The sequence below is a fragment of the Protopterus annectens genome, chromosome 5.part1 (genome assembly GCF_019279795.1).
Source record: "Protopterus annectens isolate FY-2018-M chromosome 5.part1, PAN1.0, whole genome shotgun sequence".
Taxonomy (NCBI): domain Eukaryota; kingdom Metazoa; phylum Chordata; order Ceratodontiformes; family Protopteridae; genus Protopterus; species Protopterus annectens.
In genome coordinates this window covers 757,502,414-757,524,601 of record NC_056736.1, presented here as the reverse complement: position 1 = coordinate 757,524,601, position 22,188 = coordinate 757,502,414, and positions in this window count along the sequence as shown.

The window sequence follows — 22,188 nt, the reverse complement described above, 5'->3', positions numbered from 1 at the left end:
AGCAACGGAGATCTTGCGTTCTCCTTTGCTGTAAAAAAAAAAAAAAAAAAAGAGTTATTTATTTTATTTATTTATTTTACATTTGTTTACCGGGCTAGTCCAACTGGATACATGTCCATTTTCAGTGGAGGCCCGGGGAGAAAAGCTCCTCTGCAATACTACTATAGTAAGAATAAACAAAAAAATTACCATAATATATAAACATATACAAATAAAATCTAAAAACATGTACTTTAAACCTTCAGCTGGAAGTAAAACCATTTGAGTACAATATGAGATTTAGTAAAGTAGAAAAAAATACAAGTAAAGTACCTAATTACTCTATTACAAAAAATGTAAAGTAGAAAAATACAAGTAAAGTACCTAGTTACTCAATTACATCTTTGTAAGAAGTTGAAAAGTAGTGGTTTTATGCCTTTATTAGAAATGAAGTAACAGAAACAGTTTTGTAGAGGATAATTTAGAATGTTAGATATAAGAAAAAGAGTGGGTGTAAAGAGTCAAATAGCAAGGAGGTACAAAATGGTTAGTCTGGGTTATTGCAAGAGCAAAGCCAGTGGTTGGAAAAGAATAGTTTTAGTTTAGTTTTAAATAGTGGGAGTGATGTTTGAGTTATGAGGTCTTGGGGTAGTTGATTCCATATTTTACCAACTGAGTTGGAAAATATAGAGTCACCTGCTGAGTTCTTAGATAGAGAGGTATGAATCAGTATTTTATTAGAGGAGCGCAGGTTCTTCAAATTGTTATAGGGTTTTATGAGGGTGGAGAGCATTGGAGTGTTGTCAGGGTGGTAGAGGGCTTTATGGGCGATTGTAAGTTGATTAAATTGTATTAGATTGGGTAATTCAAGCCACCCTAGTCTTTTAAGATTGGAGCAATGATGAGACCTGCATGGAGAGGCTGTAGTAAATCTGGCAATATTGTTATATTATGTAGTTAGTTTATTAAGATTGTATTTAGAAAGATTTGTATAAATAGGGGAGGCATATAATAGGGAAGAGATTAAGTGGGTTCTAGCTATTGTAGTTTTGGCTTCTGGAGTAAGGAAAGATTTGATTCTGTAGAGAGAGCCTAGTTTTCTGTTAGTTGATTTTATTGTAGAGTCAATGTGCGTGTCAAATTTTAGTTGGTTGTCAATTGTTTTAGTTTTAAATAGTGGGAGTGATGTTTGAGTTATGAGGTCTTGGGGTAGTTGATTCCATATTTTACCAACTGAGTTGGAAAATATAGAGTCACCTGAGGGTTGGGAGGGTTGCCTTGTAAACACAAGGTGCAGGGTTTGAGTCTCACAAGGGCTAATTGGCTAGGCTTAAAATGGCTCACAAGGGCAGTTAGCTTAGTATGAATCTATGTAACTCTATGTAACTCTATGTAATACCCAGAAGTTTGGTGTTATTGTCTGGAGAGATAAGGATGCCATTGTTGGATGTGAGTGAGAAATTGATGGAGGGAGACAAGAGAGTGGGTGTAAAAATCAAGAGTTTGGTTTTCTTTGGGTTAAGGAGGAGACAATGGTTAGAGAACCATTGCTCTATGGTTGTGAAGGTATTTTGTGTGAGAGAATAAAGTTCAGACTGTGTTGGAGCTGAGCAAATGATGGTTGTATCATCTGCATATTGAATGCAAGTTGATAGGGGAGTGGCTAGGTGAAGGTCGTTTATAAAGATAGAAAATAGTAGAGGGCCTAAGATAGAGCCCTGAGGGACTCCTACAGAGGTGGGAAGGAGATCAGAGAGGTGGTTATGCCAGAGTACAGCCTGTTTTCGGTTGTCCAGATAGGATGTGAACCAATTTAAGGCTGTATTGTCAAAAGAGAGGGACCTCAGACGATGGAGGAGAAGTTTGTGGTTGACCATGTCAAAGGCTTTGGATAGGTCAACGAAGAAGGCTGAAGAAGGAATATTATTGTTGCGGTTTTTGTTAATTGAGTCGATAAAGGATAGTAAGGCTGTAGTAGTACTATGGAAAGGACGAAAACCATGTTGGGACTTAGCTAGGAGGTTGTTATTTAGTAGGTGATTTAGTAACTGTTTGTGGATGCATTTCTCCATTATTTTTGCAAGTGGTGATGATAATGCTATGGGGCGAAAGTTGGAGTACTCTGTAGAGTCACCACCTTTGAATAGTGGGATGATATATGAGATTTTCCATAATGAAGGAATTGTACTTTCTTTTAAGGTCCTGTTGATCAATATAGAGATCGGGTAAGCTATAGCATTTGCACCAATTTTGAGGAATTCTGTTGGTAATTTGTCAGCCGAGGGGGTCGTGGGTTTTAATTTTTGAAGTAAGGATGATATATATGTGGTGGGTATGGGTTTGAGGTGGAATGGGGGGGGAGTGGGGCCCTGGGTTAGTAGTTTGGAGGTATCAGGGCTCTGTTGGTTAGCTAGCTTAAGAATGGCAGAGGTGAAGGAAGTATTAAAGGCATTAGCTGTTTGTAATGGGCAGTCAGGGTTTGAATCAATTAGATTAGGTGTGGCAATTTTCCCAGGGGATAACAGTGTATTAATGGCGGTGCAGAATTTATGTGGTTGGTGTAGGGATGATTGTTGTAGCTGAGTATAAAAGTTCTTTTTATCTTGTAGGATGGCTTTCTTTGTTAAATTTCTTTGTTCTCTGAAAATGAGGCGATCAGTTGTGTTTTTTGAGGTACGCCATTTAGTCCAGGCTTTGTTCCTACTAAGGATTAGTTTCCTAGTAGTATTTGAAAGCCATTGGGCTGTTATACTAATGGAAAAAGTCCAGGCGACCTGACCTTTTTCCATTACTATAAGTTTGATTTACAATGTGCACACTGACCAATCAGCATGCACGTTTTGGAATATTAATGGGAGATCGTTGTATAATGGTTAATATGTAACAGTTAACTGGTGTCAGATTAGAATACACATGCAATGAAGTCAAGAATAAGGCACACTTCTTTGAAAAGATTACTTATCAAAGCACAATCTTGTTTTAAACTTTATTGATAATTGTTTCTTAACATCTGGCATTTAGACATATGGATAGCTGTCCAGAACTTCATTTAACTTACCCATATACCATGTTCACCTCCTGAGTGGAATATACAGCATTAATTCACACAAAAGTAGCAGAACACAGGTTTGAGCCTTAATCTGGATATTGCATTACATATATTTGTGAAATTTGTTGCTGCATTATTTGTTAATATGTAACTGTTGACTGGTGTCAGATTAAAACACACATGCAGTGAATTCAGGTAAAATGCACACCTCTTTGAAGAGTACTTATCAAAGCACAATCTTGTTTTAAACTTTATTGATAATGTTTCTTAACATCTGGCATTTAAACACATGGATAGCTGCCGAGGACGTCAAGTAAGTTACCCATATACCATGTTTAGTGACTGAGTGGAATATACAACAATTATTTCAGAGAAAAAGAGCAGAATACAGGCTTGAACCTTACTGTAGGTATTGCACTACATTTTTTTTCTGATAATTTTTTGCTGCATTCTTTATTGAGTTACATGTAACACTTGCCTGGAGTCTGATTAGAACACACAACATGCAATGAAAATGGGAGTACTGTACACTTTATTTGAAAACATTAGTTATGAAAGCACCATGCCTCACAGCAAGAGGTTCTCCCATTTGATTCTCGGCTGGAGCACCTTCTGTATGGAGTCTGCATGTCCTCCCCGTGGTCAAGTGACTTTCAAAAGGCATTCGTGAATAGGCGTGCCTTCGTTGAAGGTTGGGCATTGGGCTGGCATCTCGGCACCGTAAAATTCTACTGCCAATCATTAGCAGACCAGAGTTCTGCTGTGGTGACCCCTAACCGGGAAAAGCCAAAAGAAGAACAACAAGTTATGAAAGCACCATCAGCCTTTCAAATGCATTGATTAATATTGCATCAACTCTGGCATGTAGACCATGGATAGTTGTGTAGAACTTAAGTTAAGTAACCCATATACCCTGTTCATTTATTGAGTGCAACCTACAGCATACTTCAGAGAATGACCAGACCTGAACAGTGACTCTTAATCTGGGTAGACACCAACATTAACTGATCTTTGGAAGCTATATTACACATTAATGCATGCTTACTTGCTTTATCTAGCTTTACCATTTCAGGTAGACAGTGACACATTAATAAAAATGTAGGATGTCCCAGGTATGTCACCCCTGGCTGTTAAGACTGCAAACTCTGTAAGTAATTTATTGTATAATTATATTATGCATTAAGTTATTACTTTGATGTTTTCCTACTTACTGCACGATCGCCTCATCCTGGCCAGGCGCACTGCATGGCACAGGACATTGCGAGCCCTTTCTTCTGCAGCTGTGGAAGAGAAATAAACTATTATGCATACCAGTTTTGAACATATTCAGCTTGTATATTTCTAAATTACTGGCAGACATGCTTATATATTTGTGGGGTTTGTCCAGCCCTAGCCTCTTGAGCACAGGTGTCCAAGGTTCCCCTCTTTCTCCACTTCAGGTCATCTTAGTGGTGACGTTACTGCTCACCAGTGCGAATGGTACCAGTAGCAATGGTAAGTTCCCTGGCCAACTGATCCCAGGCCTTAGACTTGCATTCTGAGCCCTGATAATCGCCCTGCAGCAGCCAGGGTTCATAGTTCTTAAGCAGGAGTCCAACAAACACTTTGGACTCCTGCACCCACCACTTCTGCACACAAAAGCACACTCCTTCTCCAGTAGCCCCAGCCATATCTACAGCCAAGTTAGAACTCCAACAAATGATGTGAAATTCCCACCCATTGGCCTTTAAAAAGGCTGCATTCCCATCCTTGCATGTCATGCTGTAACTTTCACAAAAGCGCTGCTTTGCTTAGCATCACAGAAACTCGCATAAACCAGGTTTAAGCATGGCTCAGCATTGAGCAAAATGTTTAAGTGACGCTTAGCAAGGCACAAACAGGAATAGACTGTTGATCATGTTTAAGCACTGCTTAGCATCGTTCAGCTTCTCTAAATGTAACAGTTTTAATTTTAAAGTACAGCGATGTTTCATTCACCTGACAGATTTTCACAGTGATAGGTGTAAAATGTCTGACTTCTTAGAACTTGAACCAGGACCTACTGCACTATAGGTCATGACTCAACCTATCTAGCCACCAAGCTAGAGAAGGGAACTCATATATCTTTACATATACTACACAGGTGCCTGCTTTGCTGCGCAGGTTTGCATGTTGCTAAGCACCACAGAATTACAACAATTAAATACATCCGGTTTCTATTTTTAGCTGACTAGCTGATATCTACTGTATATGTGAGCAAAGATAAGCATAGCTAAGCAACATGCTGCATCATGCAAACAAGCATATAAACATGAAAACAATTATATTGTGATTTAATGAAGTTGAAACTGTTGCACACTTTTTTGTCCAGGTCTATGGGCCAAAAGGTATTGTGATGTGCTTCCCAAATGTCCAGAGGGTTTCTGGACAGTCCACAACTATGGCACAGCCTCTACAGCGTTGCTTACATGGATTCAAAATCCCTGTTACTGTGACCTCTCTAGGCAGCTCTCCATAATTAATATATATGTTGCACCGCCAAGGAGGAACAGTGGCAGTGTACATGGATGCATTCCATGTAGGCTCTACACAGAATTTATTGAATCTAGCTGATAATAAAAAGAGACTAAGCACAGCTGTAGTATACAAAAATACTGTGTCCCACTCTATCTCCTCATATACACTCCACACCAGTAATGCAGAAGTGCTTGTCACTTCACTCAAACTCAACAGCCACAAAGCTCTCTTTATAATAGTAACATATATTCCCCCAAAATTAATATTGACATTGTAGAAGAACTCTTATCCTGAGCTTCTACAAACATATATCAAGAAACAATAACACTCACAGATCTCGGTATTCACTGGTAAGCTATCAGTGATAATATCCCAGGTAATATAATAAATGTGTTTGGCTTCATTCAACTTATTTCCAAACCAACTATGTACAATAAAACCAGCAAAAGGAAATCTACTATAGACTGGACACTCACAAACACATCAAACAAAATTCTCTTCTCTGGCTCCTCCTGATATCTTAAGTGACCATCTTCCCACTTACATTACAAGACAACAAAATGTCACAATCAAACAATACCACAATAGCCAAACTCAAAACATTGGCTCTTTCAAAAGGAAACATTTATTGCCACCTTAAAATCTATCAACTGGCACATTCTAAAAACTTTGCCAAAGATGTTATCTCAATGTTCAATAAAACTTTCTGAAATATCCTACACTCCTACACCCCCAGTCTGTACAAAACAAAAGTTAAATTTAATTCTGCACCCTGGCTGACACCAGTCTTAACCTCCAGAATTTCAAACACCTTTAAAACCTAGTTAAAATAGGATAAAATCAAACAAAAATGTGTACACCAACTCAGCTTAATAACCAAACAAAACTATTCTGGAGTATCACCAACAAAGTAATTCGTCCTGATAGTGTCGCTTAACCTTCCACAGCCACTACAAGTAACAGAGTACAAAGGATTAGTCCAGATAAAATCACTTTAGTTAGCAGATCTAGAAGATTCTCTCTCTCTTTCTCTGATACCCTCTGTGGGAGGAATAAAGATGCCTTGTTGAAATTTCAAGTAGTTTATTCAGTTAAGTAGATAGATGGATGAGTATTCTTAACTAATGATTAATGCAAAAGAGAGCTAGATGGCTCGGTACATGACTAGATAAAAGGTTGGAAACTGGGAGGGATCAGGTGGAAGGGCAGTTAAGCAATCTCCTGAGAGAGGGTAGTGGTGCCATGGGGCCTGGGGTGGGGTTAGATGATGTAAGAGGCTGATGTAATCAGTATGAGTGTGGGCTGTCAATTAAACTAGGAGGCTAGTGTTTGTCCCCATTTTTCTCACTCCTAATACCAAAAGGAAAACCCAAGTCCCAAATGAGTAGTAGAAAAAAATTAAAATATTTAAAAGTTGTTTACATCTGTGCAGATCATGAGGTAAAATCATTTTCAAACATATGACAGTTGCTATTTGGATTTGTGCAAATCTAGAGATCACAACAAGAGAAAATATGAAAAAGCAAATAAAATAAGCAGAATGGCTTGTTTTCCATGTCACTAGTCCACCAGACAACCCATACCAAGGTAGATGCAGTGACTTACAAATCTAATTTCTTGATTGGCTTTTTATATTAATAACAACAATTAAGGTTAATTAACAGTTTATGTCTAAATCCTGGGCTAAATAGTACAGGTGTTTTAACTGTGTGATTTATATTTAGTGTCCTGCAGGCACACTTTTAGTGGGAATGCTTGAGTTTAGACCAGTGTATTGGTGGGCATCCAGCCTGATCTGCCAGTTTAACTCAATTTTTTCAACAATGGCATTTTTTTTCCTTCGAGTAGACTCATAATGAGCTTGTTCAGGATGTGGAAGTGGAAACATATATTGTTTGGGAAATCACAACAGTGCTTCACTAAGGGCAATCATCCATCTACCTACTTAACTGAATAAGCTACTTGAAACTTCAACAAGGTGTCTTTATTCCTCCCACAGGGAGGGTATCAGAGAGAGAGACCTAGAACTGCTAGCTAAAGTGATTTTATCTGGAGTAATCCTTTGTGCTCTGTTTCTTTTTAGCCCTGTCACCCTCAGGGTCACAGGTGGGATACCAGACATCACTCAAGCCCTCTGGATTACACCCACTATAGGTAGTACTTATAGCACTGACTCTCAATTCATCTCCTATTTCATTGAAACTATTGCCCCCTCTTAAGAAACTTAGTCCCCACCACATCTTTGCCCCCTCTAGACACAGATACTTGCAATATCAATTCAACCCCTATTTCATTGAAACTATTGCCTCCCTTCATAAGAAATTCAGTCCCCACTACATCTTTACCCTATACAGTTACAGATTCTTGCAATACAACCTTCTCACTCAGACCTGTTCCTACATCTATCACCAGAAATCATCTTCTTAACTTAAAAGCAGTGACTCCTGCCCCAGATAACTTTCCTGCAAGACACATTAAAATTGCAGACAACTCTCTAACTCACCCCATTTCAATACTAATAAACCCTTTCTTCAAAGAGAGCTATATATCCACTATATGGAGAAATCCTCCATCATCCCCCTTCACAAAGGTGGTCCCTCCAATGACATATCTAATTTTAAATCAATAGCCATCATCTACGAATCATCCAAAGTCCCAGTGAAATGCATCCAATTACAGCTTCTAGCCTACATCACAGCGAATAATCTAATGTCCTCCTCAGATCATGGCTTCTGCCCATACCACCATGCTTCTACCTCTCTTGTAAAGTTCACCTCCACTATAAGGCAGACTTAGTCTCAGCATTATATCTTGAACTTTCAAAGGCACTTGATACTATCTCAGTCACAAACTCCCAATAAAAGTATTTTCCCTCGGACTAAGTAACTCATCGCTGTCTTGGCTCATCGGGTATCTTAGCGATAGACAAGTGAAATAGTAAAGTGACATTTCCTCTTCTATCTCTGTTCATACAGGTGTCCCTCATGTGTCTATAATGAGGTCTGTGCTATTTAATATATTCATTGGTGACTTCCATATAGCTAGAAAACAGGCAGTCCTAATACAGCACACAGACAATTTGACACTTATCTGTTCTGCCAAAAAAATAAATGAATTGAATTAGCTAATGCAAAGCACCCCCTCATTCAGTGAGTTATGGATTACCAATTCTCAGTTATTAATGAACCCCAAAAATGACCACTAAATACCCCAAAAACTAAAGCAGTGTTATTCACCTCTAAAACATATCCAGACCAAAAATCACTATTTGCAATTCCTTCCTCAGACCATACACAAATAGAGCTTGTAACCTCCCACATCCAATAGGTAATAAAAAAACTTATACAAATAAGGTACCCTATATCATATGAGGCCATTCCTAGCAGATCATACCAAAATAAGCACTGCCACAAGCCTTCTGATACTGATTCTCCTATATGTTGTTTCTGTGCTGGTCAACCTTCAAAGTACTCAAATAAATATGTTAGAAAAATGTTATAACAAAGTAGCTCAATTTGCTGCAAACGTGCCTACAGATCCCACCACTGCCCTGTGTCCTATAAATCCCATACTGCTCTGTCTTGAAACTATAAATTGGTTAGAATTCACTCAGGATTTAACTCTCACATAGCTAGTCACCACATAAACTCTCATCTACCATTAGGAAAGATGCCCTTCCCTGACAAATTTGATTCAGTCTTACTCTCCACATCATAGAATTCGCAGCTCTGAAAAAAATGTTACTACTGCCTAGTAAATCTAATAACATTGCAGGTGATTCATTGTTTTCCTCTCACATCGCTAAGCTATGGAATGTCATTCCTGTCTCTCTAAAACAAACCAGCTAATAAAACCACATCTCATACCCTCATGGTTATGCTAGTGTTCCTCCTGGCTAACTTCTACTCGCCTCTCTCTTTCACTCTATATAATGTCTTAAACTTTTTTTGCAAGCTTAAAATTCTGTGAGTTTTATAGCTTTTTTTTACTGTTTTCTTCTACTTCCTCCATTATATGAGTACCCCATCTCCCAGGGCCATTATATGTGTACGCCATCTCCCCAGACTGCTATATGTGTACCCCATCTCACCAGGCCATTATATGTGTACTCCATCTCCCTGGGCCATTATATGTGTACACCATCTCCCCAGACTGTTATATGTGTACCCCATCTCACCAGGCCATTATATGTGTACTCCATCTCCCTGGGCCATTATATGTGTACACATCTCCCTGGGCCACCACTGAAATTGAATTTTTCATCCAGCTGGATTTTCTCAGTAAACAAAAAAAAACAATAACTAACTATATCAAACAGAGTCAGCTGAAGCTGACCTTCTTATTTATTCATTGGTAGATGTGTTTGTTTTCCCTGACAGAGCACTGATCTCTATGGCCCTTCTTCAGGCTCAGCCTAGGACCAGTGCCTGGTTAAGTGACTTGCTTAGGGTCACACAGTTAGGCAATAGAAGCTGGAGGAATCAAACTTTGCACCACTAGACTACAGGAAGCAACTCATTAACAGCTTCATGATCCTGTAAGCCACCTGCCAGACTATTATAGCCTTGCATACTGCTATACAAACATCTCATACAGCCACATGTGACAGTCTGCCCCGTCACTATATCGCATGTATATACTTATCTATAGGTGCTCTTAGTGCTAAAACTGCATTTGGAATCCTTAGCACTATATGCTTTCTTGCCTTTCTGAGGAAAAAATGTGTACTGTTTTGGTAATCTGCCTCACTCTACCTTGTCCTTGTATCATTTGCATATTACTATTCATTGTTAATGTGTCATGAGTTGTAACCAACCCTGGTAAAGGTCTACTATGTCCATCAGTGATCTTACACTGTTAAAACTGTCTGTGATCGTTGGAACTGATTATTTCTTGCCTTTGTAAAGGACTGTATATGTTTGTGATTGTTGTTATCGCTAAATGTATCTTAAACCAAGTGGAGCATCTCTCCCTAGGCATGCAATGAAAAGAGATTTTCCACACAGTCAGACTTTCCAGGTAAACAAAGCCTTTAAATACCTCAGAGTCAACTGCAACTGACCCTCAACAAATGATTGAAATCCAGTCCAGTTTCTTCTCACACAAAACCAGTAGAGAAAGTGAATACTTTATAAAGTGGAACAGAAGAAATGAGAATCTTCAGAGGATCTACAAAGTGAAGACATCACTGATACAAGAGGCTTCATATGGAAGCTGTTACCATCAACCCAGTCAATCTGCTTCACTGTCTGGATGACAAGACAGGCCAAGCATCCCAGACCGGCCTGCTTACAGTAGAGTATAGCAAACATAATTTGGCTGTTCTCCTACAAAGAGAATGAAGAGGTGTTGTGGATGGTGTAGGCTATGTTAAGTGTCTTTCTAGGACCACAGAGTTCATTTGGACCAGGACTATTCCACATTGCTGATATCCCAAAGGAAACAAAACCATTAAATTATCAGAATGTTGAAAGATAAAGAAGTAAAAACAAAGTTAAATCCTAAAACAGACTACATGCACCCTTAGAAGACAGGATAAAGATTGTGCACACATTAGAGGAGGGGGGGTACATATTTCCCACAAGAGCAGAAGAGGAGGTGTCCTGATCTCAACAGTGGTGCAAGAAAAAAAAAAAAACAGCAGCACTACATTCTTCATCTGATGCAGACAGCCAGAAGGATTAAGAAGCAAGATCTGCAGCCTCACCTATGAAAATACCTATCCCCATGTAGAACCATTATTTTCATGAAGAAAGGTATTGACTGGCATGTGATTTCAACTTCAAAAGCAAGGCAGGCAGTTCCAACATTATTATCACTTTTTTTGTTTTGTATAGATTTCTTGGCTCCTTGTACATAACTGGTTAGTTCTAAGGCATTCTGTGTTCACTGTCTCCATTTGACTACTGTGGGGCTAGTATTGTGGCATGCTGTGCTCACCCTCCCCATTTGACTATTTTGTGGCTAGTTCTGTGACATGATGTGTTCACCCTCCATTTGACTATTGTAGGGTTAGTTCTGTGGCATGCCGTGCTCAGGTTCCTATTGGAACATTGAATTTTCAATTGTTCGAATCACTAAAGGTCGACCTTTAATGATTGAACAATTGAAAATTCGAAGTCTTCAAAATCAACATTAAAAAAAAAAGAAAAAGTAAAGAGTGTAGGCAGGGGGGCAAGCCCCCCTGCACCCCCTGCTACTTAAATATACCAACTCTGAGATGGCTTTACAGTATAGGAAAGGGACATCTTCCCTGTCTGCACCATAGTTCATTAAAGTGCGATCTTGGAGTTGGTGTATTTAAGTAGCGGGGGTTGTTGGGGGGTGCAGGGAGGCTTGCCCCCCTGCTTTAGCCTGTCAGGGTACATTTTCTTTGTTTTAGTTTTTTTTTTTAATTTCAAAGTTACGGAACTTTGATCATATGGTGTCAACCATATGGTATTCGAAGTTCTGTAACTTCAATTTTGTAATAGGTAACCACCGTGCTCACCCTCCCCATTTGACTATTGTGGGGTTAGTTCTGTGGCATGACATGCTCACCCTCCCCATTTGACTATTGTGGGGTTAGTTCTGTGGCATGACATGCTCACCCTCCCCATTAGATTATTGTGGGGCTAGTTCTGTGGCATGCTGTTCTCACCCTCCCCATTTCACTATTGCAGGGTTAGTTCTGAGGCATGATGTGTTCACCCCCCCATTTGACTATTTTGTGGTTAGTTCTGTATTATGCCATGCTCACCCTCCCCATTTGACTATTGTGGAGTTAGTTCTGTGGCATGCCATGCTCATAGGATCATGGGAAGTTACTAGGCTAATGGCCCTAGGGCCCTTACAAGCTTAGCCAAGTTCTACCCTTATTTCCATGACCAGCACCTAATGCCCATGTCCAAGAGGGATGCAGGTGGAACACCTGGACTGAATTTATGGTTACCCATCCAATCATCTAGATCATGTTTGAAGAGGGCCAATGAGCCGCTCTGCTTTGAAATGAAGTGGGAGCCTGTTCCAAAGGTGTGATAACCTCTAGGAGACAAATCTGTCCTTCCAGCAGGTTATATTAATGTCACATACCAGGTTAAAGTCTTTAGAGTGAATAACCCATGTACCATTTGACTTGCTGATATGCATTTCCAGTAAAGCAGGGATCAGAGATTGCTTTATATTCAAGTTAGGGATTGTCTCTGAGTAGTCTTTATGAAACAGAATAAAGTGACAGTAATTTCAGATGTTGCATATAGGATGGATGCTGAAGACCTTGAATTTTCCTTGTGAGGAACCTTTGTGGTTTCTCCAATTGTGGCAAGTGCCTTGAAAAGTGCATACCAAATGGGGCATTGTACTCAATTATTGGCCTGATGAGGGAAGAGTACAAGGAGGTTATAACTTATTTTGTTCTGGAGGCAATACCCTTACTTATGAGATGATTTCAAATACATCCGTGAGGAAGTTGCTGACCTATACCAAACTACCCTCCATCTAAAGGATTCTGTGAAACTTGTAACATCTATCCTGCTGTAAGACTTCTGACCTGCCTGCCTTTCAAGGACCCCCAAAACTAACATCAAACATCTTAAATACATCCATGAGGAAGTTGCTGACCTATACCAAACTACCCTCCATCTAAAGGATTCTGTGAAACTTGTAACCTCTATCCTGCTGTAAGACATCTGACCTGCCTGCCTTTCAAGGACCCCCAAAACTAACATCAAACATCTCAAATACATCCTTGAGGAAGTTGCTGACCTATACCAAACTACCCTCCATCTAAAGGATTCTGTGAAACTTGTAACTTCTATCCTGCTGTAAGACCTCTGACCTGCCTGCCTTTCAAGGACCCCCAAAACTAACATCAAACATCTCAAATACATCCTTGTGGAAGTTGCTGACCTATACTAAATTACCCTCCATCTAAAGGATTCTGTGAAAGTATGTTTAACTTAGCATCTAAGCTGTATAGTTAAATTGCTATTATCTCTGAAGAATAAAGTAACCATTGTATGCTAAATCAACTATTGTGCACTAAATTTCCTATCTGAGTCTAGTACCCAGCAGCCATACCCCCCACTCTATCCCATAGGACTTGTTTGCTCCCTCCCTGACTCCTATCTACCAGCTGTGTCCTCTGTTCTCCTCTTTACCCGAACAGCTAAACTGTAATTTCTTCCATCTCACCACTAGGTAGCACCCTTACATAAGCTTAAATAAGCCTTCCAAATACTCTTAACCCTAATTTTTTACGAATTAAAACTTAACCGCTCTGAATCCTTCTTAGTTATCCGGCATTCTAACCTGTAAACTTTCCAGACCTTTCGTTCCCAATTTCCCTTACTGCAATTCCCATTTCCCTGTTATCCACTGCCTATATGAGCTCTCCCCTCTTACCTGGAACTACTACGTATGTAGTAGTATTATGAAGGTTTCTCTGATTGTTTCTGTGAGCTTGTCTTTCAATTGCTCAAACCCGCTCCGTTCGCCCTGTGGGCTCACTCCACTCCCCTACCCTACCCCCATATCCCACCCACCCCCAGTGCATCTAACCTTATACTTTTCAAGCCACACCCTAATCCTTCACTCAACCAATCAGTCCACATATCTCATTTAGGCCCCTCCCCATTGCCTCCCCTTTACCTCATCATTCACTCAACCAATCAGTCCACTTATCTCTAACCACTCCCCATTACCTCTATTTCCCACAGGAGTACTCCCACTAGCTAATCCATTTCCTCTACAACTCCACCCTATCTATTTATCAAACACCCCCCACACAAAATCTATCTGTTTCACCAGCCATTGCCATTACAGTGAAGCCAGGACACACTAACAGGTTTCTCTTTTTCTCTATCCTTTCTCCTCTAACTTTATTATATTTCCTTACATCCTATGAATATCTAACCCTCTCTATATTACATTTCCCCCTAAAACAAACTACCCTATGTACTAGTCAAGCCCCACAAATACACAGTAATATTACATCTTCTTCAACCTACCAACCTCCACAATTTCATAGACTTTACCATATAAAGTATCACCAGACCAGAAAATATATCCCCTTTTTATGCAAGCTCTTGAAACACTCTCATACTCCTCTAGAGCATCTACTACTTCATGGTGACATTCAACCAAACCCAGGTCCAAATACCTCCACCTCAGATCCCAATTCATCCTACCCCAACACCTCCTACACTCTCACTAATTCCCATAACTCTCTACTCATAGGCCACCTCAATGTACACAGCTTAAACAATAAAATTACTCAACTGCATGCCCTCCTAGACTTACACTCCTTTGACATCCTATGTCTAACCGAAACATGGCTCAAGCATGCTACTAAGGATAATGATATAATCCCACCAGGTTACAACATCCTACATTTAGACCAACTTAATAAAAAAGGTGGTGGGGTTGCTATATTGTATAAATCTAAACTACAGGTCTTATCAATAGATGCAAAATCTCCCCCACCCAGTAAATCTGAAATGTTAATCTCTAAGCTCCTGATTAATACCAATAAATCATTAAACATAATTTGCACCTATATCCCCCCAGGTAATAATATTACTAGTCTTGAGAATATCCTTAGTTGCCTATCAACTTCCTTCCCACAAGAAACTATACTCCTTGGAGACTTCAATATAGACTGGAACTTTTGTACCTCTGCCAAACCAACTACCCACATAAACCTTTATGGTTTTAATCAAATTATCACCTCCCCTACCAGAACCCATAAACCCAGCAATAAGCAAGCCACCTTAGACTGGATACTGGTAAACAACAATCCCCTCGCTTATAAAACAGGTACACTCCCAGATGATATTAGTGATCACTCCCTTACCTACCTAATCAGGCAAAAAAAACATTATATCAAACCAAGAAACCTTCATAACTACCTACAACAAAAAAAAAAACTTCAAACCTGCTAGCTTCCAAACAGAACTTAAAGCATGCAATTGGTCACCCCTAAAATACCTACCTCTTGACGAAGCTGTCTCTTATTTTAACACAAACTTCCTTCAAATCCTAGAACACCATGCCCCCTCTCATACAGTTAGGACTAGGAACAAGCCAGCACCTTGGCTAACAAAAGAAACTAGACAAAAAATGATACAGAGAAATAGAATTTGGTCCAAATGGAGATATACCAAAACCCAACTGATCAGGAAACCTTTAGACAGCTCAGAAATACTACCAAGAAATCAATACTCCAAGATAAAAAAATCTACTACCAGAAATTCCAGCAATCCCAGCATCAAAACCCACAAAAATTCTGGACAGGTATAAACAGCCTACTCCACCCAGGACACTCCAAAACACCTACACCTTCCAATCTGACTCTGAATACTCCTAGTCAAATAGCCAATACTTTTAACAAATGTTTCTCTGAAACAGCTCAATCCTTAGCAAATACCCTATCTTCCACTAGCATCCCTAAGACATGCTCTCTAACCAACTTACCTCCAGCCTTAAAACTGCAGCCTGTTCCAACAACTCTCGTCCGTACACTACTTCACAAACTAAAACCATGCACTCCTTCTGCTGACCTCCTCCCAGCTGAATTTTTACAAATGGCAGCTGGTGTACTTGCTTACCCTATCTCCATCTTAATAAATAGAACTATTACAGAAGGTTCTATCCCATCAATCTGGAAAGTCTCACATATTATCCCATTACACAAAGGAGGCAACTCAACTGAACTCTCATAGGTTCATAGGTTCATAGGTTCATACTAGGCTATCTGCCCTAGGGCATTTATAAGCCAAGCCAGAATGTGTTTGGCTTTCGCCACCCATTTTAAATTTATTTTGCTATGCCCTTTTTCGAGGTTAGTATACTCCAATTTTCATCCCATAACACTACTATCTCCATTAGCTAAAATCATGGAAAGATGCATTAATCGGCAACTCCTTGATCATCTCCTACTAAATAATCTCTTAGCTGATTGCCAACATGGCTTTAGACCATTTCATAGTACCACTACCACACTACTATCCTTTATAGACAGTATTAATAAGAATCGCAATAACAACTTGCTCTCCTCAGCTCTATTTTTAGACCTCTCCAAAACCTTCGATATGGTGAATCACGTCCTAATGTTAGACACCCTTAAATCACTTATAGGAGACAAATGGTTTAAGTCATATCTAGAAAACAGACAACAAGCAGTACTCTGGAACAATAACCTATCAACTCACCTCCCTATCTCCTCCCACAAGGTTCTATTCTTGGACCCCTCCTTTTCTCTATATTTATTAATAATCTGAATTCATCTCTCCCTCAAACCACCTGCATGCAATACGCCGACGACTCTACATTAATCTGTACTGCAGCCTCTCAGGCTGGACTACAGTCTAGCACCCAAAAAGTATTCAGCTTAGTGGAAGACTGGTTCTCCAAATGCTGTCTTCTCCTAAACCCTAAAAATAACAAACTCCTACTTTTTACCCCTACTCAAAAGTCTCCCCCTATCTACTTCTCAGTAACATCAAATAATGGCACTGTAATAGTACCTGATACCACAACCAAGCTTTTAGGTGTAACAATCGATAATAATCTTAGTTTTGACCCCCACATAAACTTAACTATCAAATCACTTAATAGAAAACTTGGTTCACTTTATAGACTAAAATCCTTCCTTACTCCCTCTGCCAAGACTACTATTGCCCAAACTCACCTAATCTCCACTCTTCTTTATGCCTCACCTATCTACACTAACCTATCCAAAAATAACCTAAACAAACTGGCCACCTCCTATAATAACATTGCCAGATTTGCAACTGGTTCCCCATTCAGTACTCACCATTGCCATAATCTGAAAAAAATTAGGATGGCTGGAACTGCAAAACCAAATTCTTTTCCAACAAGTAACTATTACGCACAAGATCCTGTATCATCCTACAAATACACCCATACTCTCTACCCTTATTAGCCCTTATAAAAACCTAACAACCCTACACTCAGCTAATAAGTCACTACTAGCCACCCTTAAATCTAACAACAAATCTGGAGAATGTCTTTTCAATAATAGCATTGGAAATTCTTGGAACAAGCTTCCTACCAAACTAGCATCCCTGGAATCCACACCACTTTTCAAAAAGCATCTAGGAACCCCCCTGTCTTTACAACGGCTTTGCCCCTGTACTAATCCTCTCTACATTTTTTCTCCTCCTCATTCCACCATCTTCACATGCACAATTACAGGCATCCCTTGTAAAAATTTCACCCTGTCTTTGTCTTTTCTATATTAAGTTGTATTTTAACTTTCTAATATTGCCTTTATACATGTAATCCTGTTATAAACATGCCATTTTAAATTCTCGTATGTAATGAATATTTCATTTTTACTAGTCACTATATCAATTTTAATTTTTTAAATATGTTACTCCTATGTAGTATTTTTTTTGGTTTCTTTAGAAAAATGTCGTAGTGGAACTTTTCTCCCAGGGCCTAGACTAGCCCGGTCAACAAATGTAAAATAAAAATAAAAAAAAAATAAATGAGCAATATGGAATGCCCTTCTTGCCACTGTGGAGACATGGTGATCAAAGGTAAGGTTGCTGTCAACCTGTGTGCCCAGGTCTTTCACCACTGAGTGTGCATTTAGGGTGTTGTTATTGATTTGGTACTTAGCAGGAGCATTGCTCTTACTGAAAGAGATTATAATACATTTTTGCATTGAGTTTAAAGCCATGACTTGGACACCAATCATTTGTTTGTGTAAGACCCTCTTGTAGGATGTTAAAATCATTTGGAGATGCTATGATTGCTCCCAGTTTGCAGTCATCAGCAAATGTTGTCAGCCACAGACCTTTAGTTTTTGCTTGTACTTCGGAGAAATAAATTCCAAAAAGTAAAGTTCCAGGACTGATCCCTGTGGAACACCGCTGGTTACAGGTCTGCTGTTGGAGGTGGATTCCCCTATTTTGACTATATCTGCTCTATCAGTGAGCCAGTTAGAGATCCATATAATGATATAAGGGTTGATGCCTAGCTGGGTGAGTTTGCCAATGATGCCTGAGTGGGGGATAGTGTCAAACACCTTGGCTAAGTCTAGGTAGGCTACATGCACAGACTTTCCCTCATCCAGGACCTTGGTGACTGTCTCACAGAAGTCCTCAGTTTTAACAGGCATGATCTCTCTTTGACAAATCCAAATTGAGTAGGATCAAGAGTTTGGAGATTACCTATCTCTTTGTTGATAAGGTCCATGATGATTTGCTCCATGGCCTTGCAGATAAGGCTAATCAGTCTAATAGGTCTATAGTTCCCGGGGTCAGTGGAAGCACCACCTTTGTACAAGAGAATAACAGTGGCCATTTTCCATTTAGCTGGGACAAAGCCAATACTTAGACTATGATTGAAAAGAGCACCCAATGGTGCTGTTAATTCTTTTTGGAGTCTATGGAGCATGCAGCCTGGGGTGTTATCCAGTCCCATAGATGCTGCGTTTTTGGCCTTAGAAAGGGTATTTATGACCTGTTCTTTAGAGATAGAAGGTAGGGGAGAGGTGGTGGGGATTTCATGGGGAACATGTGGCGGGGGCAGAGGAGTGAAGTCTTCACAGAACCTGTTGGCCAATAGGTTAGCTATGTCCACAGGCTCAGTATATGTGGGATCATTAATTACCAGTTTGGCACAAATCTGGGCCTTTCCCTTTAGGCTAGAGATGTAACTAAAGAATGCCTCATGGTTGTCCTTATTTGAGGAAGCTAATTTAGATTCATAGTTTGCTTTGGAGGACTTCACATGAAGTCTTATTTGCTTGTTTAAGCTGAGGAGGGAGTGTTTCCAGTTTAGGGTTCATTCCCTCTTAATCTTAGACAGCAATTTCTTCCTCTTGTTGTAAAGTCTGTTAATGGCAGTTGTCCACCACACAGGTTTGCTCTTCTTTGAGGAACTTGTTTTAGTCCTATCAGGTACAGCACAGCTAAGTCAATGCAGTTATACAAGTGTTTGTGTAAAGCACTGGTGTAGACCTCTGCATAGCTGCCAATTCCATCTCGGGGGGGGGGGGGGTGCAGTGATGCTAATTATTCCATCCATTAAGAGGCTGTAATCTGCTTTGCTTTCTTACCATCTCCATTGTCTACTGTAGAGTTAGTTCTCTGGCATGCTGTGCTCACCCTCCCCATTTGACTATTGTGGGGTTAGTTTTGTGTTATGTCATGCTCAAACTCCCCATTTGACTATTTTGGGCCTAGTTCTGTGACATGATATGTTCATCCCCCATTTGACTATTGTAAGGCTAGTTCAGTGGCATGCTGTGTCCACCTCCCCATTTGACTTTTGTGGCATATTGATGAGGTGGAGTATCAGCTCCTATCAGTAATAAACACACCCTAGTCGGACATTAATTTCTGGCCTTCATTGCCCAGTGATTATATTCTAGTGTTCAGTTCTCATCCCAAGTCTGGGTGCTAAGTAGATATTGCATTAGAGATTCTTGACATTTTGTTAGCAGATGGAGGAGAAGTGAGTGTGAAGAAACTAAGGGAAATAATTTAACACATAAGAGTTTCAGCTACATGCAGCCTTTATCTAGAACCTTTTCACTGTCAGGGTCCTCTCCACCTTTGCGCACCTGTGTGAGGAATTCATCTTCATTTGATGGACCGGTTGCTTAGCCAATGCTCTCTACATTCACTCAGCAGCTGATTGGTTGCCACACCCTCTCAGATTACATTTTCTGTGACATAACTCACGCATGTTACTATTCACAGTAACTGAAGTATGTAAGCCTTGCATCGGCTTTTGTTGGATTAAATTATAGTAGTAATAGCCACATAAACTGAGGCAAGTGTTATTCTTATATTTTATTTATTTAGTTTAAATTCTGTACAGCTGTAAATTCATATTGCCTATTGAAAAGATTAGCAAAGGGTGTTGGCAGTAGGTCATGTTGATTGGAATAGGTTATTAAGCAATGATATCATGATACGTTTTCTGAATAAGACATCTACATAGGAAAATTAAAGTTAAATATGTTGAGAATAATGCACATTTGTTAACCAAGCAGGCCCATTGACCACACAGTCCCTTGTTAATGGTGACTCAACAGCAATAGCTGGGTTATTAACTTACTCAGGGTGATATATTTGGCAAATGAAGGTGAAGAGAACAAAACCCTGCACGTGAGGAATTATAGTCCACAACTTTAACCCTCCACCAGCTGCCAGACATTCTGGTATCACTATGATAAGCTTCTGGCCTTAACAAGGACAGATGTTTCTTTGGGGACATATATTCACCTAAGTAATGAGGGATATTTTCCCTGTCTAGAAGGGAAGGGCCTTGTTACACTAAATGTGGCAGAAGGTAAATTTTACTTGCACATACTTCTGTATTAAGTCTTTTACTAATTATATGTTTTATCATGCATAGTTTTATTTTCCCTTTCTTTTTGGTGAAATATTTGCAAATAAATAAGTCTCTGGTACTGAGGTGTTTTAACATTTGGGATTATGGGTGGACTGCAACTTGATAAATTATTCTAAATTGCCAAAGAAGCCTTGACAAGTGACAAAATGCATTTTAGATCCAGTAATTTTACCTGCTTTGTTTAAGGAAAAGCCTGTTGACAGTGCTGTTTTACAATGATACCTAATTTGTATTCAGAAATGCATATGCTGATTGGACAAAGGCATGCCCATTGAAAAACAAGCATTACCACTAAAAACAAACACTGCCACTGCATTTAAAACACCTGCATTGCCGTCCATATTCATTTACAGAAACTTTGAAGTCTCATCTAGCAGGATGTACATTCAATGTAATCCATTTATTTTAAACATAATAAACAGAAAGGTTACAGGAACTGGGAAGAAAAGAATTTACAGGGAGGAATGGAGCATGGGTCAGGAATAGGAAGAGAACATGATCGGATCATATTGTCACCTCTCACTTTTAGAACAGTGGTAAAACCCTAACAGGAAGCAGAGGAGATTAGCTTCCAGGTCAGTCAATATTACACTTTAAAGTAGTGAGGAGCAGTAGAGGTCACCATGACAACCATGTCGTACTTCTACCCTAGTACTGTTTGTTTAGTCCATTGCATGAACTTGACACATAGCTCTCAGCTGTCCAGATTTTTGCTTCATATTTTTGGTCTGTTCCTCATAAAATTGGTGGTTTTCTGACACATGACTGGGATGATATAAGAATTAAACTTACTAAATAATGACATACATTTGAGTTTCAGACTTCATATCCTTCAGAAAATGCATTGCAACACAACTCCTGTTTTTCTAGCAACTTTCTAAATTTATAGAAGCAATATTTAAAATGTGTCTTTATTTTTGGGCCATTGCACCCCCATTATTTCAGGCTTTGTCCAGATATATTATGCTAAGAGATTGAGAGATATGACTGGGCAAACTTCACCATGCACGTCGTAGACAGATCAGTAATGCATCAGACATCTGCTACACATCAGAAGAGGTAGACCGGACATTAAAGTCCTATCAAACAATGACAGTATTTAAAAAAAGGAAGAAATATTTTTTTTAATAATATCATTGTATAATATTAATTACTCATGTTTGGTTGTGGGTTGTGTCCTTATGATGAAACCAGAGTAGCAGTGGATAAATCCGGTATTACCTATGCCTGAATATGAATTATTAGTAAATGATAAATAATTATTTCTTTTTTTCTTCAAGAAATTCATTTAA